This window comes from Pezoporus occidentalis, unplaced genomic scaffold (assembly GCF_034315485.1).
Source record: "Pezoporus occidentalis ecotype Australia unplaced genomic scaffold, CSIRO_AGI_Poc_V1 ctg40, whole genome shotgun sequence".
NCBI lineage: Eukaryota > Metazoa > Chordata > Aves > Psittaciformes > Psittacidae > Pezoporus > Pezoporus occidentalis.
In genome coordinates this window covers 4,558,784-4,585,312 of record NW_026915725.1, presented here as the reverse complement: position 1 = coordinate 4,585,312, position 26,529 = coordinate 4,558,784, and the positions used below count along the sequence as shown (strand labels likewise).

General features: G+C 38.4%; 1 long non-coding RNA gene and 1 pseudogene across 2 annotated transcripts; both read left to right on the top strand.

The window, feature by feature from the left end:
• The first annotated feature begins 9,420 nt into the window (after window positions 1-9,420).
• Window positions 9,421-12,415, top strand: LOC134171459 (uncharacterized). Of its 2 annotated transcripts, XR_009967640.1 has the most exons (4): window positions 9,421-9,681; window positions 10,577-10,609; window positions 10,725-11,381; window positions 11,506-12,415. It is a non-coding gene; the product is annotated as an uncharacterized LOC134171459 (long non-coding RNA). The 2 variants fall into 2 exon arrangements; XR_009967639.1 differs by having other exon boundaries at window positions 10,725-12,415.
• A 7,346-nt stretch (window positions 12,416-19,761) lies between these two features.
• LOC134171394 (macrophage mannose receptor 1-like) overlaps window positions 19,762-26,529 on the top strand; it is a 31,586-nt pseudogene continuing 24,818 nt past the window's right edge.

The window sequence follows — 26,529 nt, the reverse complement described above, 5'->3', positions numbered from 1 at the left end:
GAAACATGAGGAGTCTGTAGACCTGCTGCTGCTTTTTGCCCCGGTTAACTATTTGCCTTTTTCTATGATTAGGGTGGTGAAAGGCCTAATATAATTGTTGAAAAAGTGGAAGATATTCAAGGCAGAAAACATTTTTATTCAGAAAGAGTAATTTTCCTGCTTGGTGTCCAACCGCACAAGGAGATATTTTCTGCTTCTTATATTTTTTGATTCTGGTATCATAGAATAGTTTAGTGACTACTGAAGAATTTGTGAGCATCCTTCTGTATCTTTCTTTCTCATTTTTGTGAATACTGTCTAAATTTACCTTTCATTTTTCTTGCTTTTCTTTTGTTAAGAATGCCTAAAGCCATAGGATCATACACTGGTTTAGGCCAGAAAGAACCCTGGGTGTTGTTAGTCCAGACTCAGCTTGGAGCAGGGCCAGCTTCAAAGTTAGATGTGGCTGCTGACAGACTTTCCCTGCAAAGTTTTGGATGTTGTCAAACCTCTGTTGTTACTTATTGCCTAAACAATTGATCTTGAGCTGGTGAGTGTGGTCTTAGGGGCTTTCCCTGCTTTCTTCATTTTCTTGAAAGTAGCTTTAAAAACATTCATGCTTCAGTCTACATAAACCCAGTATTTTAAAACCTGACCATTGCAACAAAACCTAAAAAGTAGTTCTGTCTTACCAACATAGTGTATTAACATTGGGCTGGTAATTGACTCTTTTCCAGCTGTTATGAGGAGGAGAAGTACAAATTTTTAATGAAGTGCAGGGCTTTTACTGCATTCTAATTTTTCAAAGTATATTTTAATGTCTTTGTGTTCAAAATGATCATACAACACTAAATTTTGTTTCTTAAACTTATGAAAGGAATTATACGTTCTAGAGCTTGAGGGCACTGTGAAAAGGATGCAATGGCATAAAGAGGTCTTCTAGTTCTGTGTTTCCATGTTTCAGAGTCTACAGACAAGCCATGGATTGGGCTGAATGATCATAAAGTTCAAACGTATTTTGAATGGAGTGATGGTACACCAGTGACATACACAAAATGGCACCTGGGAGAGCCATCCACCAGAAACAACAGGCCAGGAGACTGTGTACTGATCAAGGGCCAGGTAACATTATTTAATACAAATTTTACTTCAATATTGAAACTAACTGAATGTCACCAATGAAATTATTAAGGCTATAAAACAGACCTCTGAATGTAGTTTGAGTACATTCTCCCCTTATCATCATCCCTTCTTACCACTACCAGCTGTAGCTCTACTATTATAACTCAGTCTACTATATCACTGAATGTGAGCATATTTTTTTTTGTTATCAACCAGGTGAACTGGATAAGGTAAAAAGAAATCTCCTTCAAAATGAAAGGAAAAAGAAAATTAATAGTTTACATTATAAGGAAATTATTCTTTTTCTTTAGATTATTCCTCTTAATCTCTTGGTTATTTCATTCTTTTTCCTGCCATAGGATGGCTATTGGGCAGACTATGTCTGTGAAAAGAAAGCTGGCTACATTTGCAAAAGAAAAGATATATCACAAATATCAGGAGAAAAGGAAACTACTGATTAAGGTCGCAAAAAAGTAAGTATATAGAAATGAATATCTGTTTCCCAAATCAATTAGATACTTTGAGAATCATCTAGAATTATTTGAATTATTTATATTATTTATGTATAGATGTTTCAGATTTTTTAAAATTGTTTTTTTATTAATTTTACTTACTTTTTTTTGGTTTATTATGTAGTTTCTTTCACTTACTTTAAACTTTAGAAAGTTTACAGAATTTTTTGACAGAAATTTTAAAAAATGCTTAGAAGGAAACTAATCTCATTGCAAAAGGTTTTTAATTCATAATAGTAATGATTATTGTGCTTAATTTCAAAATGTTATAGCTCACTTCATATATATCGCATCACAATTATTAAAAATTTATATGAAAATCCTGTAATTGTGTTACAGGTCTGAAGAAGGTATGGAACCTACTGCTATTTTACTGGACATGTTCCAGCAATGTTTTCAAAAGCAAATACCACTTGTGAAGAAGGTGGTTACTTAGACACAGTTGAAAGTAGGTATTATAATAACTTTTCCTTGGCTTATATAGATAAATGTTATGTGTTCTGAAATATTCCTGGAACTACAAAATCTAAGACAACATCAAGGAGCAAATTAGGCAGATTAGGTGAGTTACAAATGAGGATTCTAGTTGAACAACAAAAAAGTCTTGCTTTTGGTTTTTGATTTATAGAGAGTCAGAATCTTGTCACAAGGTTCTCTCCCCAGGTCTGAAGCAAGGAAAATGAGAAAAGGACTCATCGGATTAGACAAGTAGGATTTGTCACTTGTGTCTTTATGATCCCTTTACAGGTATGAGCAAGCTAGCCTTGCTGGCCTGAGGCCTGAGAAATATTTCTGGCTTGGTCTCTCTGACATGGGTGGCCAAGGCACTTTTAGGTGGGCCAGTGGTGAAGTTGTCTCTTTCACACACTGGGATGTGGAAATACCTGGTAGGTGCAGCGACAGTGGGTGCTAGGTGATCTCTGACTGAGGTTGTCATCCCTATTTGGATTTGTATTGACAATGTCCTCTGAGTTTTACTCTTTAAGCTTTCATTATATTTACAAGAACTGGCAATTTTAAAACACCATCTTTTAATTTCAAGGGGAACAATTTGAAGCGCAGTTTTATATTGGGACATCTTAGATATTCACCCATAAGATTAACTTTTTGTCTCATCTTCATGAGGAGATAAACAGGAATTACAGGCAGGTCCTGAGTCTATTCCACACTCATCTCTCTGGTGGAAAAGTTAACCTCAGAGAAGAGTCTGAAATGGCAACTGTAAAAAAAGGATTTCAAGTTAGAATGAAAAAATCAGTATCAAAGATGATTATGTCACTATTTCTTGTGATGTTAAGAGAAATATATTCACAAAATCATGCCGTGCAGCAGCACAGAAAACAAGATTTCAAAATGCCATGAAGGAATCTGCTCTCCTCAAGATATACAATGTCCCTCCTGGTGATCATTTGTCTGAAAACTTTCTCAAAAATCTTCAGTGAGGTTATAAAATGTAAGATAAAATAAAAGCAATAAAAAAAACCAGAAGACATAGAGTAATTAAACTTCTGTAAATGCCAAGAAAAGACAGCTTGCCAGAGAGTCTATGATGCCAGCAGATAATCAGAGTATAAAGTTAGCACTCAGATCAGTCTGGAACAGTAAAGAAAAATTAGTTTCCTTGCCTCTGTGCTCACTGAGGAAGAAAATGACTTTTGTGCTGGAAAGTTTCTTGTGAGGGTATGATTAGAGAGTCTATTTCAAGCTGAAATACCAGGAGACTAGATTATGGAAAAAACAGATGACTTGAAGAATAGTAAGTCAGGACTAAGCACAGCTGCAGAAGCATCCATGAGCTGTAAAGGTTACATTAAGCAAACTGTTCACTTTAATTTGTGAGTACCTGCTAAAACTGCCTTAACAGCTAACGGGTGAAAAAAGAGCGAATTTGTTGTCAACATTTAAAATGGTTCCAGGGAGATGTGGCGAAATACAGACCAATGAGTCATTGGTAAATTAGCAGAATCTGTACTAAAGGATAGAACAAAGAAGTTGTAGTGAGAAAGAGACAGAAAATTGTTTGTGTAAAGGAAGGTCATGCTTAGCGCTCTCCTGCAGCTCCGCACAGGAGCCAAAAGCATAGAAATAAGTGATATCTAGTTTGTGTGGTCTATCTCAGTTACCAAAAGCCTTGAAGCTAATCTGACACAGGAAAGCTCTTGAATAAAAATTTTGATTGAAAAGGAGGGGATGGAAGGTATGTTTTTGTTTTGGGTTTTTTTTTGTGTGTGGTTTGTTTTTTTTATTTTATTTTATTTTTTTTTTAAATGGTTGCTGGTTTTTACTGTAGAAGAGTGCTCACCGCAAGGGTTTTCACTATAAAGGTGTCCCATAATGATCTGTGCCAAAGCCCACACTGTTCACCATATTTACAGACAATATGGAAAAGGTGAAATAGTGAGGTGAATAGATTTGCTGATGATATGAAATTATTTCTGATAGTGAAGATGCACCTGTGAGAAAACACAGATTAATCTTGTTAGAATATGTGACCAAACATGATGGTAAAATGGCAGGTTAATGTTTTTGATGGACTTATAGCTGACCATTTCATTTCAGGAGTCAATTCCTGGCACCATGACGGACAGGTCCTTTAAAACATCAGGTCTCCAACAAGCAGGAATCAAAAACCAAATAAGAATGTTAAGAATACCTAGGAAATGTAGAAAGAACACAAATAAGCCATCATGTAAGTTCATTCCATGCATTTGAATGTATCTTATGTGATGTATGCTCCTCTGGTTCGCTCTGAGAGAATATACTAAAATTACAGAAGTGACACAGGATAAGCTTCATTTTGTCTCTGTCAGGATTTCCATGCCTGCCGTATGAATGCACCAAGGGTTTTGTTTCCATCTGTTTGAAAAGCACTAATGACCAAGGTTGTGGTACTGGGTATGAAACAGGTTTAATATAAGTAGGAACAGGTCCTCACTTGAAAACACTTGTTTTCACTGTAGGAAAAAACAAACAGATAAACAAACAAACAAAAAAGCCAACACAAACTTTCTTTCTATGCATGAAACTATGCAGGATACTAAAAAAAAAAAAAAACAACAAAAAACCAAACCCCCAAAATCCACCAAAACCCAACCAACCAACCGAAAAAAAAAAAAAAAATTATCCTGAACTGATCATGGCCTCCTCAAACAGAAAATGCTACTCTTTGCCTGTGGGAAAACCACCTAAATTATAACTGCTATTTAAGTGTAATCTGGCAAGAAGTGAATAGCTACTGCTCAAAGGTTTTCAATAAGAATTAAAAAATTTCATATAGGATGTACAATGTGTTTTTTAATTTCTCACAAAAGAAGCAATCCAGGATGTGTAGCCATGAGAACTGGGACTGCAGCTGGATTATGGGGTATATTTAACTGTGAGACAGAGCAGAAATATATCTGTTAGCAGTGGGCAAAGAGTGCAACAACTCCACTTGTTCCAACTACTGCTCCAGTCCCCACATGCCCTGAAGGTTGGATATCAAAGTACCCTAGTAGTTCCTGTTTTAAAGTAAGTGCCTAATTAATCAAAAGAATGACAAAGGCTTTCAACTGCTTGAGGGAGGAGGGGAGAAGGGAAGAACAACTAAGTGTTGTTTTCATTTTTGCAATATCTGAGATTGGAATATAGGAAACAAAACAACCCAACCAAATAGGAAAAACAAAAGCACACCCCCCCCCCCAAAACCCCAATCAACCAAAAAAACCAAACCATATAACCCCAAACCAAAAAAAAAACAACCAACCAAAAAAACCCCACACCCTGTATCTTCAGACTCCTCCCAGGATGCCTTGCTCTCTATCACAAACACTTTCTTTTCCCTTTATCTGAAAGGTGGCCTGGGCTCTCCTCTAGGCAAAACAAGCTAAAGGGAATTGTATTTCTTTCTAGGAATTCCTTCCCTTTGTTTGTCACCACTGCACTAACTAGCTAGAGGGCTCTAGTGCAAAAATTTTATGAATAGAGTAATTAATGTTATTTCTCTTATGGATATTTACCTGGCTTGTATGAAACCTCACCTGTGGGTGAGTGAGACTGATTCTTTATTATAACGTCTATAATGTGATTTAAAGTAATTTCTCCATAGTGTTTTTTACAGATGGGATATTAAAAAGAAATCATGGCTTGAAGCTTGAGAGTTTTGTAGACATATAGGGGGGAATCTGACCAATATTAACAGTAAAGATGAGATACCATTGCTAAGAAGAGCAGTATAGTGAGTATTTGCTGTGTGTTGATCTTGCCAGATTTAAGAGACATTTCATATGAGCTGTTATGAATGCTCTTAAATGATTTCTGAAACATAAAAATTTCTCAAAAGCAAAAAAACTGTGATGCTTAGAAATTTTGTCTGCTCATGAATGTTTTTAACTCTTTCATGTAAAAAAGAGGTTTTTTTGTATGCAGGAAATTAAAAAAATCTAGTATCATTATTATTGGTAGATGGAATTGTGGGGGGTGGTATTTTTAGTGGGGTAGAAACCATGACCAGTAGATTTACTTTTGACTCACCCTGAAGCAGTCAATGCTGAGATCAGTTTCTGAATCTGTGAAGGCCTTTCCTAAGAGAATATAGAGGAAATACAGGTTCAGTACTAGTACTAAGACTGATAATTAAGCTATTGCCATTGAGCCATAGAAATGTGACATATTTCTATGAAGAACGTAGGTATATGTATGCACTTCAAAAAAGGTATGCACTTCACAAAAGGTAATGAGGTGGTTATTACAACTTCACTGAAATTTGCAGTGTGCTCCAGAATGCTTAACAATGTGTTTCTGTGTGTTTTTTGTGTTGATGTTTACACACTGCTCTGCCTTGTAATTTCTGTTAGTGGCAGTCGCTGTAGCTTTCAAACAGTTTGGATTAGTTTATTTTCCTTGAATCCAAACTAAGGATTTGCCTGGAGTGATGGCTCTCCAGTGAATATTTTAATTTTTCATTACATTTGTTTGCTAAGATGTTTTGGGGGTTTTACTGGTATCCTCAGCAAAGAAAACACTAACCCTTATTATCATGTCTATAATCATGGCAACAGCTAAAATCATGGAACACATTTGAATACATAGAAATTATCTGTATCTCTTCAGGAACTCCAGCTTTCTGCACAGCACTCCAACAAACTTTCTTTTCCATACTATAATATGAACACATAATGTAGAAAATAAATGTTCATCATACGAGATCTTGCATCCTGTCTCTGGCAGTGGCTGGAAGCATCTTACGAGCTAATCAAACAGCAAAGCATATTTCTCAATATACTCATGCATTCCCCCAGTAAGTGATGGCTCAGGGTTTTTCATAACGGGAGCTCAGACCTGTAATCTAAATTTATTTATTTCTATGAATTTAGTGAGTCATTTCTTGAGACCACATAAATATCCACAGAGGTCTGAAATGTTGCTGCAGGATTCCCCTCCTTATTACCCTTTTTTACTTCTGCTCCCTATTCCTTATTTTTTAACACAACTAATGACATTTCCTATTATCCTGTCAAACATTAGTTTCCATAAAAGTTTTGGGAAGCTATTTTATCAAGAACTTTTTGAAAATCCCAAGTAGGTTATATCACATGGTTCTTCTTTCTGATTTGGATGTTAGTTTCTTAAGACATAACTTCACTAGGTTTGCAGGACATCTGTCCCAAAAACCACACTCCTTCTCTCATTAACCACAAGGAATGGAAGATGTGAACTCTGAGGCTTATAAAAAGTGGAAGCAAGGACAGGTGGCCTGGGAAGAGTACAGGGATGTTGTCTGGGAAGCTAGGGACCAGGTTAGGAAAGCTAAGGCCTGTTAGAATTAAACTTGGCTAGGGATGCTAAGAATAACAGGAAGGGATTCTACAGGTACATAGCAAATAAAAAACAGATGAGGGAGAACGTGGGCCCCCTCCAGAAGCTCTCAGGAGAACTGGCTACACAGGATTTGGAGAAGGCTGAGGTTCTCAATGACTTCTTTGCCTCGGTCTTCACTGGCAAAGGCTCTGACCGCACCACCCAAGTCTTGGAAGGCAGACACAGGGACTGTGAGAATGAAGACCTTGGACCCACTATAGGAGAGGATCTGGTTCAAGACCATCTTAAGAACCTGAACATGCACAAGTCCATGGGACCTGAGGAAATCCATCCGCAGGTCCTGAAGGAGCTGGTGAATGAAGTTGCTAAGCCACTGTCCATCATATTTGGAAAATCATGGCAGTCAGGTGAAGTTCCCTATGACTGGAAAAAGGGAAATATAACCCCCATTTTCAAGAAGGGGAAAATGGATGACCCAGGGAATTACAGAGCAGTCAGTCTCACCTCTGTGCCTGGCAAAATCTTGGAGCAGATTCTCCTGGATGGCATGTTAAGGCACATGAAAAACAACAAGGTGCTTGGTGACAGCCAGCATGGCTTCACCAAGGGGAAATCCTGCCTGACCAATTTGGTGGCCTTCTATGATGGGGCTACGGAACTGATGGACAGGATAGAACAGTTGATGTCATCTACCTGGACTTGTGTAAAGCGTTTGACACTGTCCCACATGACATCCTTGTCTCTAAATTGGAGAGACATCAATTTGATGGATGGACCACTCGGTGGATACAGAACTGGCTGGATGGCTGCAAGTAGAGTTGTGGTCAATGGCTCAATGTCCAGCTGGAGACCAGTAGCGAGTGGTGTCCCTCAGGGATGGGTGTTGGGACCAGTCTTGTTTAACATCTTCATCGCTGACATGGACAGTGGGATTGAGTGCACCCTCAGCAAGTTTGCCGATGACACCAAGCTGTGTGGTTCGGTTGATATGCTGGAGGGAAGGAATGGCATCCAGAGGGACCCCGACACACTTGTGAGGTGGGTTGATGCCAACCTCATGAAGTTTAACCATGCCAAGTGCAAGATCCTACACCTGGGTCGGAGTGATCCCAGGCACAGCTACAGGTTGGGCAGAGAAGAGATTCAGAGCAGCCCTGTGGAGAAGGACTTGGGGGTGTTGATCGATGAGAAACTGAACATGAGCCGGCTTCAGTGTGCGCTCGCAGCCCAGAAAGCCAACCATATCCTGGGCTGCATCAAACGGAGCGTGACCAGCAGGTCGAAGGAGGTGACCCTGCCCCTCTCCTGTGCTCTTGTGAGACCTCACTTGGAGTGCTGTGTACAGTTCTGGTGTCCTCAACATAAGAAGGACATGGAACTGTTGGAACAAGTCCAGAGGAGGCCACAAAGATGATCAGGGGACTGGAGCACCTCCCGTATGAAGATAGGCTGAGGAAGTTGAGGCTGTTCAGCCTGGAGAGGAGAGGGCTGAGTGGAGACCTCATAGCAGCCTTCCAGTATCTGAAGGGGGCCTATAGGGATGCTGGGGAGGGACTCCTCATTAGGGACTGTAGTGACAAGACAAGGGGTAATGGGTTAAAACTTAAACAGGGGAAGTTTAGATTGGATATAAGGAGGAAATTCTTTCCTGTAAGGGTGGTGAGGCACTGGAATAGGTTTACCAGGGAAGTTGTGAATGCTCCATCCCTGGCAGTGTTCAAGACCAGGTTGGACAAAGCCTTGGGAGACATGGTTTAGTGTGAGGTGTCCCTGCCCATGGCAGGGGGTTGGAACTAGATGATCTTAAGCTCCTTTCTAACCCTAACTATTCTATGATTCTATGACTTAATACACAATATAGTCACTACCACCAGACAGCTCTTGGACAATGTAATTTTAAACCAGGTGACAGTAGATGAAGTGAAAGCTGCCTTCTCTGGACATGATTGGCATGAGTGGAATGAAGATGCACTTCATAGCTAAGTGAAGAAACAGTCCATAGGTTTCCCTGTATTTATACCTTTTCTTAGTGAGAGACAGAATCATTCAGACAGAAATAGTTTGTTTGCTAGTGGAGTGGATAACTACTGAAACAGATGGAAAAAGTAACCAAGGTGTTTTCTTCTTTAGGTTAGGCACACAAACTGGGTGGATGATTCAAGAAATTCAGGAGGATGCAAGTTCTGTGCTGTACTAGGAGTTATTCTAAACAATGGCTACTTTCAGTCTATGAAGAACAGTTTCACTGGCTTTGTCAAATAAAAAAAAGGTAGATTTATTCTACTCCTTAAACAAGAAGCTAAATTAACTTTACAAAGTAGCTGCTTTCTAGTGCAAGCTGCTGGAGAAAGATAAAATTTTGAAGAACTACTTTTTCTAAATGGAGGTCAAGAGCACTGTGTAACATAGGGCAGGATTTTTCAATGATAGACAATGAAAATAAATAAATTTATATCATCACATAAGTTAGGATGCATAAATAACCCATGTGTTTGCAGAGGTTTTCAGAGATTACAAATTCTGTGAATATTGAGAAGTTTTTTGGTTATATTTTTGTAATGTAGGAAGTAAGGAGTTGTGAATTCCATATAATACTGGTTTTTACACTAACACAGGTAAAGCTAAAAACCAAATAAAACATGTTTGTACACAAAACATTTAGTGGTGTTCCAAGTTCTCCTTTAATATTATTCAGGATTTAACTGCTTTTGAAAAAGCAATGGTTCAAAGCAGCAGCATTTCTTTTTCTATCAGAACCAGAATCTCCCTTATGAGGAAAGACTGAGGGAGCTGGGTCTCTATAGTTTAGAGAAGAGGAGACTGAGGGGTGACCTTATTAGTGTATATAAATATATAAAGGGGGAGTGTCACGAGGATGGAGCCAGGCTCTACTCAGTGGCAAACAATGATAGGACAAGGGGTAATGGGTACAAACTGGAACACAAGAGGTTCCACTTAAACTTGAGAAGAAACTTCTTCTCAGTGAGGGTGACGGAACACTGGAACAGGCTGCCCAGGGAGGTTGTGGAGTCTCCTTCCCTGGAGACATTCAAAACCCGCCTGGACACATTCCTGTGTAACCTTATCTAGGTGTTCCTGCTCCGGCAGGGGGATTGGACTAGATGTTCTTTTGAGGTCCCTTCCAATCTCTAGCATACTGTGAGTGACACTAAAATATGAAGCAGTCAACATGTACGGTAGGTTTTGTGTACATGCAATCTTGTTCAATATTTTTTTATCAAATCATTATTCTAAAATGAGCTTTTGTGCTCTACAGATACAGAATTTAAGGTTACCTTATTTACCTTCCAGCATATAAAACCACTGCAGATGGATGGGTCATATATGAAGATAAGCTATACTACATCAGCAAAAAATATACCTCCATGGAAAAAGCCCAGGAGTTTTGCAGGATGAATTCTACATACTTGGCTTTTATTGATAGCAATATTGAGAGAATATTCCTACAGAGAGCACTAAAAGAAAATGTAAGAATCATTATAAACAAAGAGCCTAAAGTAGAAATGTTTTCGACAATCTGCTTGCAAAACTTCAATTGACTCAGAAGTAGAGCCATCAGCGTTTTCAATAATGAAATCCACCTGAGAGGAGATCTACGACGTTCACCCCAAATGAGCCCTTTGGTCCTGTGGGATTTGGTCTGTCCTGCTCTGTGCCAGCTGTGCTGAGGCTGTGAGACAAGCTAGTGGACAGAGCAATGTGTGAAGTTGCCAGCTGTGTTGGCTTGGAAAGTAGCTGATATGAGAGGGGAAACTGTAGGTCGGCACTAGAAGGTTCTGCAGTCCTGGAGGAAGAATCAAAGATGTGTACCAGCTTCTGACACAAGATTTGCTTCTCTCCTACTCCATCCTAAGAGCCCTCAATGCTGCAGGACTCAGCTGTGATGTTCCAGATAAAAATCTGGCTTCTGCTATGTCTGAGTGTGCAAACACATCATTGTGCTTTACTGTAAGAATGAGCCTTACTGCTGGTGCCTTCATTGACTTCTCTGTGAACCTAATCAATGACACATCCATTTCTGCTTGTTTTGCTTAAAATATTTATTTACTGAAATAGTATCTTTCTGTTTTAGAAGGAATTCTGGAGTTCATCAGAAGGATACTTCTCTGGTCTAAGAGCGAGTCTTGACAAAAGTTTGGGTAAGCAAAGATGATCCCTGCAGCTCTTAACATGTAGAAGCAAATCCAGTATTTTGTGTAGCTGGAGGTACTAAATGTGCTGTTTTCAAGGGCTGAGGGCAGTCCCGCATAACAAGTACAAAGCAGAACAAAACAGTCCTACAATATTCTAAAGTGCATTAGTTTTCCCCAAAAAGAAATATGAAAAGAACATTTTTTTCTTGAGTAAACACTTACCCGAAGAGAGGCTTGGCAGCTGTACTGTTCATACACGCTCTCTCAAGTTTCTGTCAAAGATTTCCCCATAAATTGGAGTGATACTTTACTATGCTGGATTTTATGCCTATAAACACACACACTTAAACCATGCTCCATACCATAAAGGTGAGCTTTAATTGTGAGATGTTGAGATGTTAATTAGGATTCTCATCTCATAATTGAAATGTATTAATTAATAAGTATTTGTATATTTTTTCTTTAAGCTGGATAGATGGAACTCCAGTAGCCTATGTGGCTTGGGCACCGAATGAACCCAGCTTTGCAAATAATGAGGAAAATAGTGTGGTAATGTTCTCAGAGCAAGGTAAGTAACAAGACTAAACTATTAGATTTTACTTGTCTCTGCTTGGATTATAACTGATGCTGTCAAGCTTCTACTGTCAGCTGTCACACAATCTTTTATGGTTGTTTTCTGCCATTTCTTTACAGTGACAAGCCAAGAAGTTGCAGTAACTGATGAAAATACCAGTCATGGAAGAATCCCTGTTCTTAAAACTGGGTGATTTTAGTACTATGTGTCATTTAATCAGATGTCTCTGGATTTATAAGACTGATATTACACCTTTTTATAGGGTTTTTCACTCTCTCTAACAGTTTGAGTGGGCTCTCTTTTCACTCCTATGAACTTAAGAAACATTTATGACAGCTACAATAAGAGGATTGAAGGTACAAGCCAGTGAGAAAGGGAGAAAGACAAATACATGTAATGACTTAAGACTTTTACATGCTTGCAATTACTCTTCAATGTAAATATCTTGTAAATCCTAGAGCTATTTTTTTCTCTTGGTGGTATTTCTGTAACTTAGCTGAGGCTAATGAGGCTCAATAACATATGTGCAATGAAATCAATCTCCCCATTTATGTTTTATGATGAATTGACTCAGCAATCCCACCTGATTTTCTGCCTTTATATGGAGACACCAACAAGGTTCACTTTTCTAAACACAGGCATCTGGTCTGATTGAGGTGCATCCGTCCTTCTTATTGATTATTAGTTATTGATACAGAAAGAGGCAGTTATCCCACTGGTCCCTGGCATATCTACCAGCTCTGCATACATGGCTGAGCATTCCTGATCTTGTCTCAAATGATGCCAACTGTTTACATGTGGGAAGCTGAATTGGACCATAAGGAAAGCATCAAGCTTGAGTTGACAAGAAGATGTAACTAACGTAAGCTAGACCTCTGAAGTCTCATTTTGGTCACATGGAGATCTCACCTGAAGAACCAGCACTGCCCAAAGAGCAATTGGTACCAGTGCAGTATTCAGTTGCCTATATGTAGGTGACTGTAGCCACCTGTGACACCCTAGAGTTGCCCCACCTGACTGAAAGCTTCCCACAGAAACAATGCCATATCTGTCAGCTCTCTGCAAGTACCTTGCATAGCCTCCCAAACGGTACTAAGTACCTCTGTTTAGATGAATGAATCCTGCCCTAGCTCTTTATTGACTATAATAGGAGCTTAGAAGCCTAGTGTATATCTTGATGACTGAAATGAGGTATCTTAATCTGCAACCTGAATCCCTAGATAACATTATGTTAACTTGAGAAATTGGCCCCCAGAATGTGGTACATATTTCATAAAGTATGTTTGAACACTACATTGTGCCTTTATCTTGATCCACTGTTTTGGATCTCATCCATTTCAGATGCATTTTCATTTCAAATTTACTTGCTGGTATATTTCCCCTGCTGCCTGCAATGTGATGATGCCATAGCTTGAACAAATTATAAACAGGTACACACAGGGTGGAGAGCTTGGATAAGGAGCAGAAGGGTAAGGCAGTTCAAATTAAGCACAAATGGCTACAGCTGTGCTACTATTGGAGCTTCAAATGGCTCATTCAAAGCTGCCATGGTTACTTTGCCTTCAGATCAAGCTGCAGCCTGAAATATAAAACACAGAACATTGTGTTCTGCTAAAAAAATGAACCCCCTCCCCTCAAAAAAAACCACAACCCCAAACAAAAAACACTTTGACTATTATGACTTGGAAACATTGACAGGCACCACTGTGTGAGGTACCAGAAATTTAAATTATCTGTTTATTTTAGACAGCTATATGATTTTCCTCCTCTCCCTTCTCTCTGCTACCAGGCTTGCACTAGGAGTATAGGTGCTTCAGCTCACCACCTCCTGACTGACTTTTGTAATGGCTGGGTATCTTCCCCTCCAGATAGATTGTGTCTTCATCATGGAGTTAGGTGGGAAATGGAGAAATGATCTGTGGCAACAAGAGAGGCTATACATGTCAGATGAATTCACGTGAGCTCTGTTCAACCCAGTCTCCTAAATAGGAACTGCATCTTGGATAGATAAGCTTGAATATATAATCTGATGTGATTTCTTTCAGCTCTGAATTTCATTCTGAGCATTTCAGGCTTTCAGAGCTCCACCAGTCTTAAGGCTTATCATAATTTGTTCCACAGAAATTGCTGGAGAAGAACTACTATCTTAATTGGAGTTTTGTACTTAAATAATGAATAATACTACAGAATAAAAGATGGAAATGTATTTCTTCTCAATGAAATATGAGGCTTTTTGGCAACCTCTTTAAATGCAGTGCAAAACCATGTTCTTGTAGTGGTCTACCTGTACACCTGGCTGTCTCTGAGCAGAGCATTTAATTCTCTCTTGACATTTCAACTGAATGAGTGTGATGTCTATTAAAACGTACAGCCTTTTGGCTGTGTCTTTATTGTAGAAGAATGCTGATTTTTTATTTTTTTTTTTCACTTTTTTGGTACCAAAATAAGTAATGAATGCTGACTCTCCTGCTGGAGAACTTTAATTATGCAAATCCCTGCTGCCCAGCCCTATAATGGGAATAGAGAAGGCAAAGCACAGATAGCACTATGCTTCACCTTCATTACAGCATCAGTAAAATCTATTCCCCCCACTTCAATCAGCTCCTGTAGACTGTTCACTCTCATAGCTAACTTGCTTGTGAGAACTCCCTCTCCCTGCACAGTAAACATATAGTTTTAGGGTGGCATTTTTAGTTTGCTTAATACCAGTTATAGCTCTTCTGAATGCATTCACATTTCAAAAGAGGAAATACACACTGCCTGACTCGAACGTAGAGGCAATTGTTCAGGCAGCACTCACAGACAGGTTAACAACTTTGAGTGAACAGGGAGTGGTGGTCAATTAACAAACATCAAAGTCTCAGGCTGTGTGACAAGAGGGTACAACAGTAAATGCCTTAAACATCTAGGCCTATATCCTCTCTACCAGTGATCTGAAATACGTGTACACTCAGATATCCAGATTTAATCAAAATAACCTAAAGCACAGGAATGCAAATATCCAATTTATAAGTCTTAGTCTGCACTAGTCAGGCCTCTAGAGAGTATACTCTCTACTTGCAGAAACCTTTGGAATACGTAACACAAACATTAGTATGGCGCCTGTCAAATACTTGTGCAAATTTATGACTTTTCAAGGAACTAAGTATTGGAACAGCTGTTGCATCCATGCAAGGAGGAGTTAATGTGAATCAAGGAATTTTGAACCTCCTTAAGGAAAAAATTTTTTTCTGAAGACCTTTTTCTCTGTCTCTTTCTTATGCACATAGGCAAATGGGAAGATTACAGCATTGATTCAGAGAGAGTTTCCTAAAATGTGCTATGTGAAATTATGGCTCATGTTCTTGATAAATGAAAATTAATATTTCAGGAAAAACATGGAAAATTATTTTTAAGAGAATATAGAAAGAAAACAGTATTTGAATGTTGGTAGTTATAAAAACAGTGTAAAGTTTTACATGAAATAATATTATAGTTTGGTAATCTTACATAGGACTGTAAAACCTTAGTAGCATATTGTTTGCCTCACTTATGCTACCTTTTATAACAGACGTATGTTTTATTAATGCAATGGTAATACTTAAAGAATTTTTGTTCCTGTATACTTTTAGCAAAACACTCAAATTTATGAATTCTGATGAAATGTGATATTATTTCTCTCTGATATTCATTCAAGTGGAATCAAGTGGGATTCCTCTACAGCGAAAAGGTAAGAGCCTTCCTATGAGAATTTACAAAACTCTTGATACAAGAAGAACTTAATCCAAGTTTTCCCAAATCACCCCCTTTTAGAGAACAAGTCCTGCTGACAGTTACTGGGATGCATGATTATAAATCAGAGTAGTTCCATGGTGCCTTTTACAGGCATGTGAACACTCACATATTATTGGTAAACTGGACTGCTGAAGGGGTTACCCTGAGCAGTGACCCAACTTGTGACTAACTTTGAGAACAGGCAGACAGCTTTAACTAGGCTATTAAAACTTATGTAGATGTATATGCAATATTTTTGCATAAGTATTATTGCAAATACTGTAAGATAAAAATATTGCAAACTAGTTTTCAGACAATTAGCATCCCATATCCATAATCTAACGCATGCATTTTCATTAAATTCTTACAAGCATCCGCTGCACGCATTGTGTATCACTGTAATCAAGATTGCGAAAACCACATTATCTTCAGCAAGAGAGACCTGGCTGCTGGCCGGCAACAATTTGAAGCTGATTTAAACTGAGCAGACTCCAAGTTCAGACAGGGGAGCACCCCTCCTCTGTGTTTTTCATGGTTTATGTGGTGTAAAAAATTACTAAGGTCTCTCAAAGTTATATGGATTCATTCAGGGAAGGAAAATAATGAAGAAACTCATTCACATGTTCATGTCTCTGTTTGGCCACTCATTTTCTTGGCTATTCTCACCCTTCTTGGAGCTGGTGTGTCAGTTTATTTGTACAAGAGGAAAAGACAAAACCAACTACCAACAGATTCAGGCAATGAAACACTTCTAAACTGATGTGTTGGTGACTGAAGAATTGGTGAAAATGGATCCCCTGGCACTTGCCAATTCAGAGGATCAAGTTATTTGCTGAAAATAAAGGATGTACCTTAAAAGTCTCTAGAGAGGATATCTGTAATCTTAAATGTTTTCTCTTTTTGCAGTAGCAAAGTCTTTTGTCTCATTTTGCCCCACAAACTTCAGTCCATCAGACCAGAACTTTTGTTATTCCTTATTGATATCAGTATATTTTATTGCTCCTTATCCTTATCAAAAGCTGTTTCCTATTATAAAATGGTGCCTCATATACTTAGCTCTTGACTTAGCTATATCAGGTAACTTTGGCATAGAAAACCTTACTATTTAGATTTTCTGCTATGGAAAATACAGTTCATACCAGCAAAGTGTATTAAGCTCAGGTGTAGGTTTTAGTCTTTTTTCTTTTGATATGATTGTTAGCAATAGTGTGTTCACTAACATGAATTAAAATCTTCTCACCCTTGAACTTTTCATTTTGTTAATGGTTTGAAATAAATGAAATTATTAGTAAAATTTTCAGCTTCAGCCTTCCCTGTGAATCAAGTGAAAGGAAAGGGGAAGTGAGTTGCTCCTGTCTGCACAATAACTCTTCTGTCAATAACAAGGACAGCTTCTCTCCCTGCCACTTTGAATTCCGCATGAACATGCACCAACTTGCCATTTTTTAACGCAAGAAAAATGAACTGAAAACTAAGTAATGCAACAGATGATGCCGCACTAGGAATCTGCAAAAGACTAGATGTTAAAAAACCTCTGGAAGCAGTACAAAATAGCATTAGGTGAACATGGAAATCGGTACAAAATAGGATTATGTGGGCTGCAAATATGATTCAGACAACACTTTAAGGGAAAAGTGCTTAGCAATGAAGTTTCTTTTCTAAGCACTGAATTCCCTTTTCTTGGCATCAATACAATCAAGAAATTAACATGCTGGTGAGAACAGGTCATTGCACAAGTGAAATGCAGCGCGCAGAGCACTGACCCCAGAAAGTTTGTAACGAGCATCAAGCTGATTGGTCATGTGAAGGAGCAGCTCTGAAGTGCTCAGTTCTTCTTCTAGCCTACCTCAGCTCCTGCACTAATTTCCCACATCAGTCTGCAGCCTTCGGGAGCTGAATCCTCGCAAGCATCCATTTACACAAGATGGGGGCTAAAGCCTGGTTTTGAGTGGAACACAACTGGCACGTCATGAATCAGTAGGAACTAGGCAGGAATTGTGACTTCCAGGTATTGTCTTTTGGGATCCTCCCTGTTGGAGTAATCTCATTTTGTGATTTCAGACATACCTGAAATGTGATTTCACTCTGTAAACTCAGCTTTATGAGTTTGGGCTACTTTTGCAAGCCTTGCTCACACTAAGCTCTCCCTGAATGTCACCTTAAAATAAAATAGTTATTATTAAACAGTCTATTGTATTCCTACTTTTACTGAAATCCAGACATTTTTTAAAAGAAGATATTTTTCTCTTTTACTATTTTCTAAAAGTCAGCAAGTTTAGCCAATTCTTGCAATGATTTTCCTTAATGCTTTATACACAAAAGCAAATAACATAGTTGCTCATCATATAAGATCTGTTCAGCTTCTATATATATATATTACTAATGGCTCTTTCACTTCTCACATATTTCAGTTTCATTATCACAACTTCTTTCAATTTCACTGATGTAAATAAACAGAAGGAAGAGTAGGACTTGTTTGGATGTGAATATTTGACAGCACAGCGTTGCAGCCTAGTTGTACGAGAATTGCCATGACAATGTATTTCCAGATGAGCACTCTGCTTACAGATTAAAAGGAGCTTTTCCAATTTAGCTTACATTTGGCTTTGCCCTGGAACACACTCCTTAGGAATTTCTCAGGTAGATGAACACATCCTTTTGCTTGCAAAAGTATTCCTGGCAAGCTTTTCCCTCCTGTTACAGGGAAGCTTACCACTAGCCTATAGCATGGAATATCTTTGCTTCTTTCAGATCTTTGACAAGTAGTTATGAACAGCCCAGCTGCAAACTGTTATCCAAGGAAGTAGTGTAATAGTGCAGAAAAAACACAAAGGGAGCAATAATTCACAATACACTGAACACTGCAGAGCCTGTAAAAATTGCTCTCTTTCTTCTAGATATGAAGAGCTGTGACGTCATAGTGATGTACTGAACCACTGTGGATTGTTTTCCCTTTTTTTCTGAGGTGTAAGGGCTAGAGCAGAGACTGTGTTTTTAATGAGTGATACTTCACTGCAGGTTTCTTGTTACCAACTCTCAAGCTGCCTTTTTTAGAGGCCTGCCCCATGTAGCACCCAAAAATCTGACCTGTATGCAATACTAGCAAAGTCCCAGAAAAAGGCAGATGTCACCACCTCTAGTTACAAGGATGGAGACTTCAGTTTTGGAAGTGACTTGCTCTTCAAAGACTGCAGCGTTTGCAATGTGCACTCCAGTTGTTTCAAAATACCATGTGACAGGATATGTCCCTATTTAGAGTACAGAGCTTTATCCATCGACCCTTTGACACAGAGAAGGACCTGTCACTATCTTCACTTACAAGGATTTCATACATTGCCAGTCTTGTAGTCCAGCTTCTGCTAGAGGAATGAAAAGAAAGTTACATTTGCAATGAGTTTCTCCAGGTTCCTACTTTTTTTTTTCCCTCATACATGGTTCCTTAGAGTCACTGGGTACGTTTTCTGTTGGTTTTGCGTTAAACTAGATATGAAAATGTTTTTTTATTGGGCAGCTTTACAGTTTTTATGTATAGGCTGATTATTTTGTATTTGTTCTCAGATTTGATACATGATCTAAAGAGTATGTTTTATATTATCCTGGCAGTTCTTGATTCACAGAATAAAAAAAAGGGATATTTAGGGAGATGTTGGGGGAAATGGAGTTAACAAAAGCAGGAACTTTACACTGGAATTCCATTCTGTGGAAATACTAAACTAGATACATATATGGGAGGGTGGTGAGAGATAGGGAATCATGGAGCTCTTTCTATTTATTCTCCCCATCACACCTATGGTGCAGTGATCAGTAAAAGGGTTTTGGAGCCATGTTTTCATGATAGCTGTGCAAGTTCCTCTTTCTGCTTCAAGACATGAGGTATGAGAGGAAGAAGAGACGAAGAACTGGCTCCTCCCCTCAGCCTGACCAAATTAGACGAATACTTCTAATCTGAAGATGTATAGCACTCTTTGGGTGTTGCCAGAGAGAGAAATGGTAAAGCAGTAATGTATGTAGAACTGAGTGGATGAATGTGCTTGCATGAATATCACATTGACAGCATACGTTAGAAATTTCAGAATAGAAGGATACCGTGATATGTGTGTGTGATAATACTGTGATAGTTTAAAAAAGTGAAAGATTGCTAACCTTAGAGAGTCTAAGTTGGGGGTGATTATGCAAGACTTCTCCAATGCAGAAGTGTGTAATGGAAACCTAAAAGTTTTACTGTGTAAATATGCTCATGATGACCTGTTCCATATTCTCACTGGTCAGCTATCCCTTGATCAATTAATGAAAAGATGGAATAATAAAACAAACCTATTGAGCTCTACAGAATACAACAATGAAGTGAACTCACTTTTGTCTGAGATCTACGTGTGGTTTTTCTGCCTTTAGGAAACACATTTATCAGCAACACATCATCCCAGAATTTGGCTGTCCTACAAGGTATATATCTCAGACTCTAAATCCAGTTTCTCTTTGTGGATCAGAGACATGAGTACGCTCTTTGATATCTCATTTTGTGAAACTTTAGTGCATGGCATGACCAACATAAATTCAGACCAGTATCTTCCTTTCAAAAAATTCCCATTGCTCTTTATTCCTCAGGCATGCCCTGTAGGTCAATTATCACTTAAATTGCTACATGTTGTTTTTTCCCCCTAACATCCATTTCCTACCTTTTTCTTGTCTCCGATTGCCAGCCTACATAAAAATGTTATAGCTAAAATTATCCTCCTTTGCCATTTTTATACTATATCTTTGACACCATATTATGGTTGGATCCCTCCACCTTAGGACAAACCTTTTCACTTTTTTCACCAACTGCCTTCCTACAACAGTTTCATAAGGTTTTGTGAGTTGTTCTGCTAAAAAGACTGCAGCTGATCTGCACGCTGGTGCTACACAGACTGTCTTTGTAGCTCCTCCGACTATACAGGGTCAGGTTCTGCCACATTTAAGAAAGATGCTTCTCTTGATGATGGGCTAAGAGGAAGTTCCAGCCCCGCAGGGATGAAGAGCCTCCAGAGTCATAGTTCACCTACATGCTCGCTTTCCTTCCCTGACTTCACCCTGGAATCTCTTTTTTTCAATCAATCAACAGATAAGTCTGGAAACCCATTTACTCCCTTCTGAAAAAATTAGAAATTTAGAATAATGTTTTTAATTAAAAAGTTTACTTTTTTTTTTTTTTCTACTTGATGCCTAATCTGATTTCAATTTTTCTGGTGTATGATACCATGCAGTTAATTTTTAGAGATTTTGCTTCATTACATACTTCATTTGCTTTTAGTTTATGTGATGTCAGTCCTCTAACAGCAGTGTTCTGTGTCACTTCTTCCAGATGACACAGATTTTGGACCGAAGATGTTTCAACTGGCATTTGCTATCAGATAAACTCAGAATCAGCTCTAACATGACAACAAGCAAGGAAAAGCTGTCAACAGCAAAATGCAGAACTACTAAGCATCACAGAGATTTGTGAGCAAGCATATATAGGAGGTAAAATGATAGAGAACATGACCTTAAAATATGCTTCCCTAGAGCTTTAGACTACGAAATTGGCTGCCTTGTCTTCTGTTTCAGTGAAGAAGAAAGGGTGTCAGGGCTGGTTCAGCAGCTGCCAAAAGGGGGATGGTGTGAAGTACCCTTCTACCAGCTGGTGGTTTTATATGAAGGGTTGGCCCTAAACCTTTATGGGAATAAGATGACCACATCCTAACTCTGTGCTCTAGGCGGGAACTGCATCATCTTCTGCGCCTGTCCCAGGGGGAGGGTTTGCTCTGATTGACTTCATGCTGGTGCACTCATTCCTGAGCACAGCTATGGTCAAAGTGACCCCCTATTTCCTTGGTGTTTCAAGGGTTATTAATCTTGCTAGGGGAATGTATGAAGATGGCTAGATTGGTGCTAATATGGGTACACTGACATACATAAACTCCAAATAACTCCAGTGGATTTCAAATGTAAATATTATGGTATCAGTTTGATTACAAATGTTGTGAAGGAGGCTTTGAAGCCAATCACATTGAAAATATCTGGCAGCAACTGACTGGCACACTGCCTTTGTCTTTTTTGATGTGTTTACTCCATGAAATCTGTTACAGAAATATTTTAGCACAATTCCCTTATGAAAATAAGGTATATTTTACATCTCTTATGTTGTAATGAAACAAAATGAGAGAAGTAAACTCTTATTTAAGTAGTGAAATAGGATGTTGATTTACCATTTCAACTACTGAGATCTCTGCCAAATCAATGTTTATCCATTTACCTATTTTACTTTCTAACCTGTGCAACTCAGTAAAATGGAAATTAGTGGTCTGGGGCTGGCTTAAACTAAGAAATATAAATTTCTTACTTTTGATTTAATTTCTTTCAGATAAACTTGCTAAGAATGAGAATAGGGAGATGGAACTTACTTTTTTGTTTGTTTGTTTTTTTCCTAATTTAGAGCTAACTAAAAATTTCAGTCTTTCATTCTGAATTGGATTGAACACTTTAAATTTCAACAGTGGATGGCAGTGGGCTGGTGGCAGCCCTCTCAGGTTTTTAAACTGGGCTCCAGGTAAGAACTGTATCCATTTTGTAATCTTTGAATGGATTCTGATAAGACACCAACTAACAAAACTGGCATAGCTACTTTTATTTCAGGAAAGGCCATTTTGAAGATCTAGGTTGTTACTTTAAGAATTACACTTCCAAATTATGAAGTTTGCTGTGGCTATCAGCTAAAGCAGGCTCTTCTGTTTTCTTATCTAAGCAAAGATCTTGTTTATGAAAGCAGAGTATCATTTGGAGTGATCTATAACCCCACAGATCAGAGATTGGAATTTTTCCATAACATGTTGTCCAAGATTATGAACATAAATGAAATCTTCCAATGGCAGCAAAATATTTAGAAAATAATGGCACTATGCTGTGTGGAGAAATTCTAAATATTATTGAGAGGCTTAAAGAGCCAGCTTGTAATTCCTTAAGGGTTTATGCAAAATTTCACTGGGCCACCTCAAGGAAGGCAGACAGAGGTGGGTTTGTGGTGCTGCTGACACACAGGGAATTCTTTTGCTTGTTGTTCTTTTGGTCCTGTGTTTGCTTTGTGCCCTGGGTATTTCAAGCCATCTCCTGTTTCAAAAAATTTACAGGGTAGTAAAAGAATAATTAAAAACTGCTTTATGTTTCCAAAAGTTCTGTATCAGGAGTCTTCCTTTGATGGTCTTTTACACACTGCAAAGAAAGGAGAAAAACTATCAAAATCTTGAGATATACTGGAGGGATAATAGAACTTAAAACTCATTATTTTTAAGGCTTGGAAATTTTGACATGGTCAAGTTCTAGCTGTTCTCTCTGTGAGCACCAGGGTATCAAGAAAAGAACTAGAAATTTCTCAGTATTATCCCGACACAAAGTCAATGGTAGGTCATTACTTCACTCTCAAAACATAGACCAAAACCAGCATGCAGTAAGCTACAGCAGAATTTATGCTGTAGGGGAGGGCTTCTTCATATCTAGCATTGCATAAATCAGAATAAGTTGATGTTTCTACTGATAATATGAAGGCTTTGTCAATCTTTTACATTTAATTTTGTTGTGATTTCCTATTTTCTCCCTTACTCAAAGGAAGTTGTTTCCTACTGGATCCCAGAAAGAATGATAAATGGAAGAGCCAAGCGTGTAATCAGGTACTTGGCTACCTCTGTAAAAAGAAAAGCCTCAGTTCCACATCTTATACCCAAAGGTGGGTTAATTAAATAAAAAGAAAGATTTTTCTTTGACTTCTAGAAAGAACAGTCTGTAAAGATCTGCAAATTGTAAAAGTTATCCAAGATTATTTTTCAACCAAGAAGTTAGGAGCCTTTGAAAAACACAGCTACGCATTCACACGCAGACTTTGTATATTGCTTTTGTCTTCCCATTGTGTAACTGACATTCATAGGAGAATATTATTATGTTTTTCCATCACTCTATTATTCATTCTTGCAGGACAGATAGAAGCTGCTCTGTCATGGTAACCAGCACCACCAATCAAATTTGCATAAATGCACTAGAAATCTTACTCTCATTTGCTCCAAATGAGCAACTGCAGTTTCTTTAATATTCATACAAAAAGTACTCTGGAGACAATAATATGCAATGCAATGCATTCATACAAGCAGAGCATGAGAAGCAGCAGTATTGGTACAGGCTACATTTCAGCCATGGAGGCATCCCGACCTACAGCTTTGATGGCAACAACATGGCTATTAACATGCCACAGACATGTGGGATCTCATGTCAGCAGATCCCACATCCACATGTCAGCAGATCCCACAGACAGGAGAGATCTGCTGGAGGCTGTCATGTTGGAATCGTACAAAAGCTGCTTTTAAAGAGGTGGTTATATTAAAGTAGAAACATAATTTCAGAGAATCTTTATTCCAGTATTAGCCTTAAAAAGAAATGCAGGATTCTATTTTTAAAGCAAGCTTAAGGTAAGCTTTTAAACATATTTAAGGATATAAGTAATAAAAAAAGCTACTGAGTTAATATGAAGAGGAGTCTTCCAGCTCTGGGCTAATTTGCAGTGCTTAATGACCTGCAGTTTCCAAGGAATTACTTCACACTTTTCCATATCTGAAAATATTGCGAGTCTTTAAGAAGACATTGAACAGAAAGCAGAGCCTAATGTTAGCCGCCACAGAAAGAATGAGAAACCATGGCACACTGACTGAATTGCTCTGGGGGACAAAGAGGGGAGAGACTAATGTCTTCTTGAGTCTCTCTTCTGTTCCAGAACATTATTTCAAATTGCATTTTTGACACAGTGTAGGCATTTTTTAATGATTCTTTGCTTAAGGAGACATAATTCTATTTGCATATTTAGCATACTGTGCCTTAATGATATTTGTTTTTCATTTGAATGTATTTTGCATTTCTAGCTACAGCTTTATGTTTATTTACATAGTCCCACTTTTGTAAAGTGTGCTCGAGGGATCTCATTCTAGTGTGCTCTATTTTCCTCCCACAAAATTGATCTGAAAAATTGCATTTTGATTTTAGAGGAATTGAGAGCTAATGAGTGCGCAGATGGTTGGTGGCCATACACAGGTCACTGCTACAGCATTCAGTGGGAGCCTAGAATATGGAAAGATGCTATGACTTCATGTAAGAAGCAAGGTGGAGATTTGGCAAGTGCCCACAACATGCTGAATACGGCTTTCTAGTGTCACAGCTTGGTTAATGTGAGTATATATGTAGGCCTGTATTGTGTTTGCCCTATCTGTAACATGAAAGCTGGGCTTCATATTAAATATTAATGCTTACTCTGAGATGTCACAAGTGGAAGGCTAAATCTAAGTTATGAGTGCTCCTTTATGTGCTGTTGTTGCATAAACATAGAAGTATATTTATATTTACCAAGGAATAATCTAGATTGTAAAATATCATAAAGGAGGAAAAGAAAAAAAAAAGTATGCCTTAAAGAGACACTAAAGACAACTAAAAATTGCACTTTGGGCACCTTTATTCTATGGCAAACATCTTCAGAACTGAACTCCAAGCTCACAAGAAATTAAAATTTTTGCTGAGATTTAATCCTCTTGCTGAGGTTAACCACTTGCTATATATCCTCCTAAGAGAATAATACATTTTCACTTCTGATTTTCCTCGGATATGTACTAACCAGTCCTGACACTTGCTGCACACGCTGGACTTGGTGAACACCCCTGATGGGCTATTACAAGCTGTCTAATGTTTCACTATTAGGGACTTGTATTGGCAGATGTCTTCATGGCCTGGGCTCAGTATGATTTTCTGAGAGATGTGACACTCACAGCCGCTCATTGTCCTATCCTTCATGCTAGAGACCATTATGTTGTTTTGAATCTCAGAAACTCAGAAAGTTTTTAAAAGTCCTCTGCCAGCCATAAAGAGCCTTATGTTTATGAAACTCAGCATTTCTGTATGCAATCTGAGGCCTTGTTATTATAAACCAAGATACCTGTTACTGCAGATGTGAGAGGAAACCAGCATTTGTGTTAAAACACAAGGACCACCTCTCATGTTCAGCAGTCCCTGTTTGTTCTGCATGAGAAAACATTCACCATACTGCACGGTGCACCATAAGCAAACTTATTTCTTTTCATGCTTCAGATTCAACCGAAGAGCTATGTCTGGGACTGAATGACCTGAAGACTCACTTCTATTTTGAGTGGAGTGATGGGACTCCTGTGACATTCATTACATGGCAGCATGGTCATTCCACATATACAGGTGGTCTGGAGGACTGCGTTGTTATGAAGGGGCAGGTATAACCATCCAGTCATTTTATATTAATGCAAACTAATAACTACATCAGCCCAAAATCACCATTATATTGCCCAAGGAAGTTGTGAATGCTCCATCCCTGGCAGTGTTCAAGGCCAGGTTGGACAGAGACTTGGGTGACATGGTTTAGTGTGAGGTGTCCCTGCCCATGTCAGGGGGTTGGAACTTAAGGATCTTAAGGTCCTTTCCAACCCAAACTGTTCTATGATTCTATATAAAAATTATAAAAGAAAGAAAGTAATTTCAAAACAGGAAAGGAACAGTTTTTCTGTACCCTGTTCCTACTGATGGCCTTAGTTGGCTTCTTTTTCCCAAGATTTTTTTTCCAGAATTG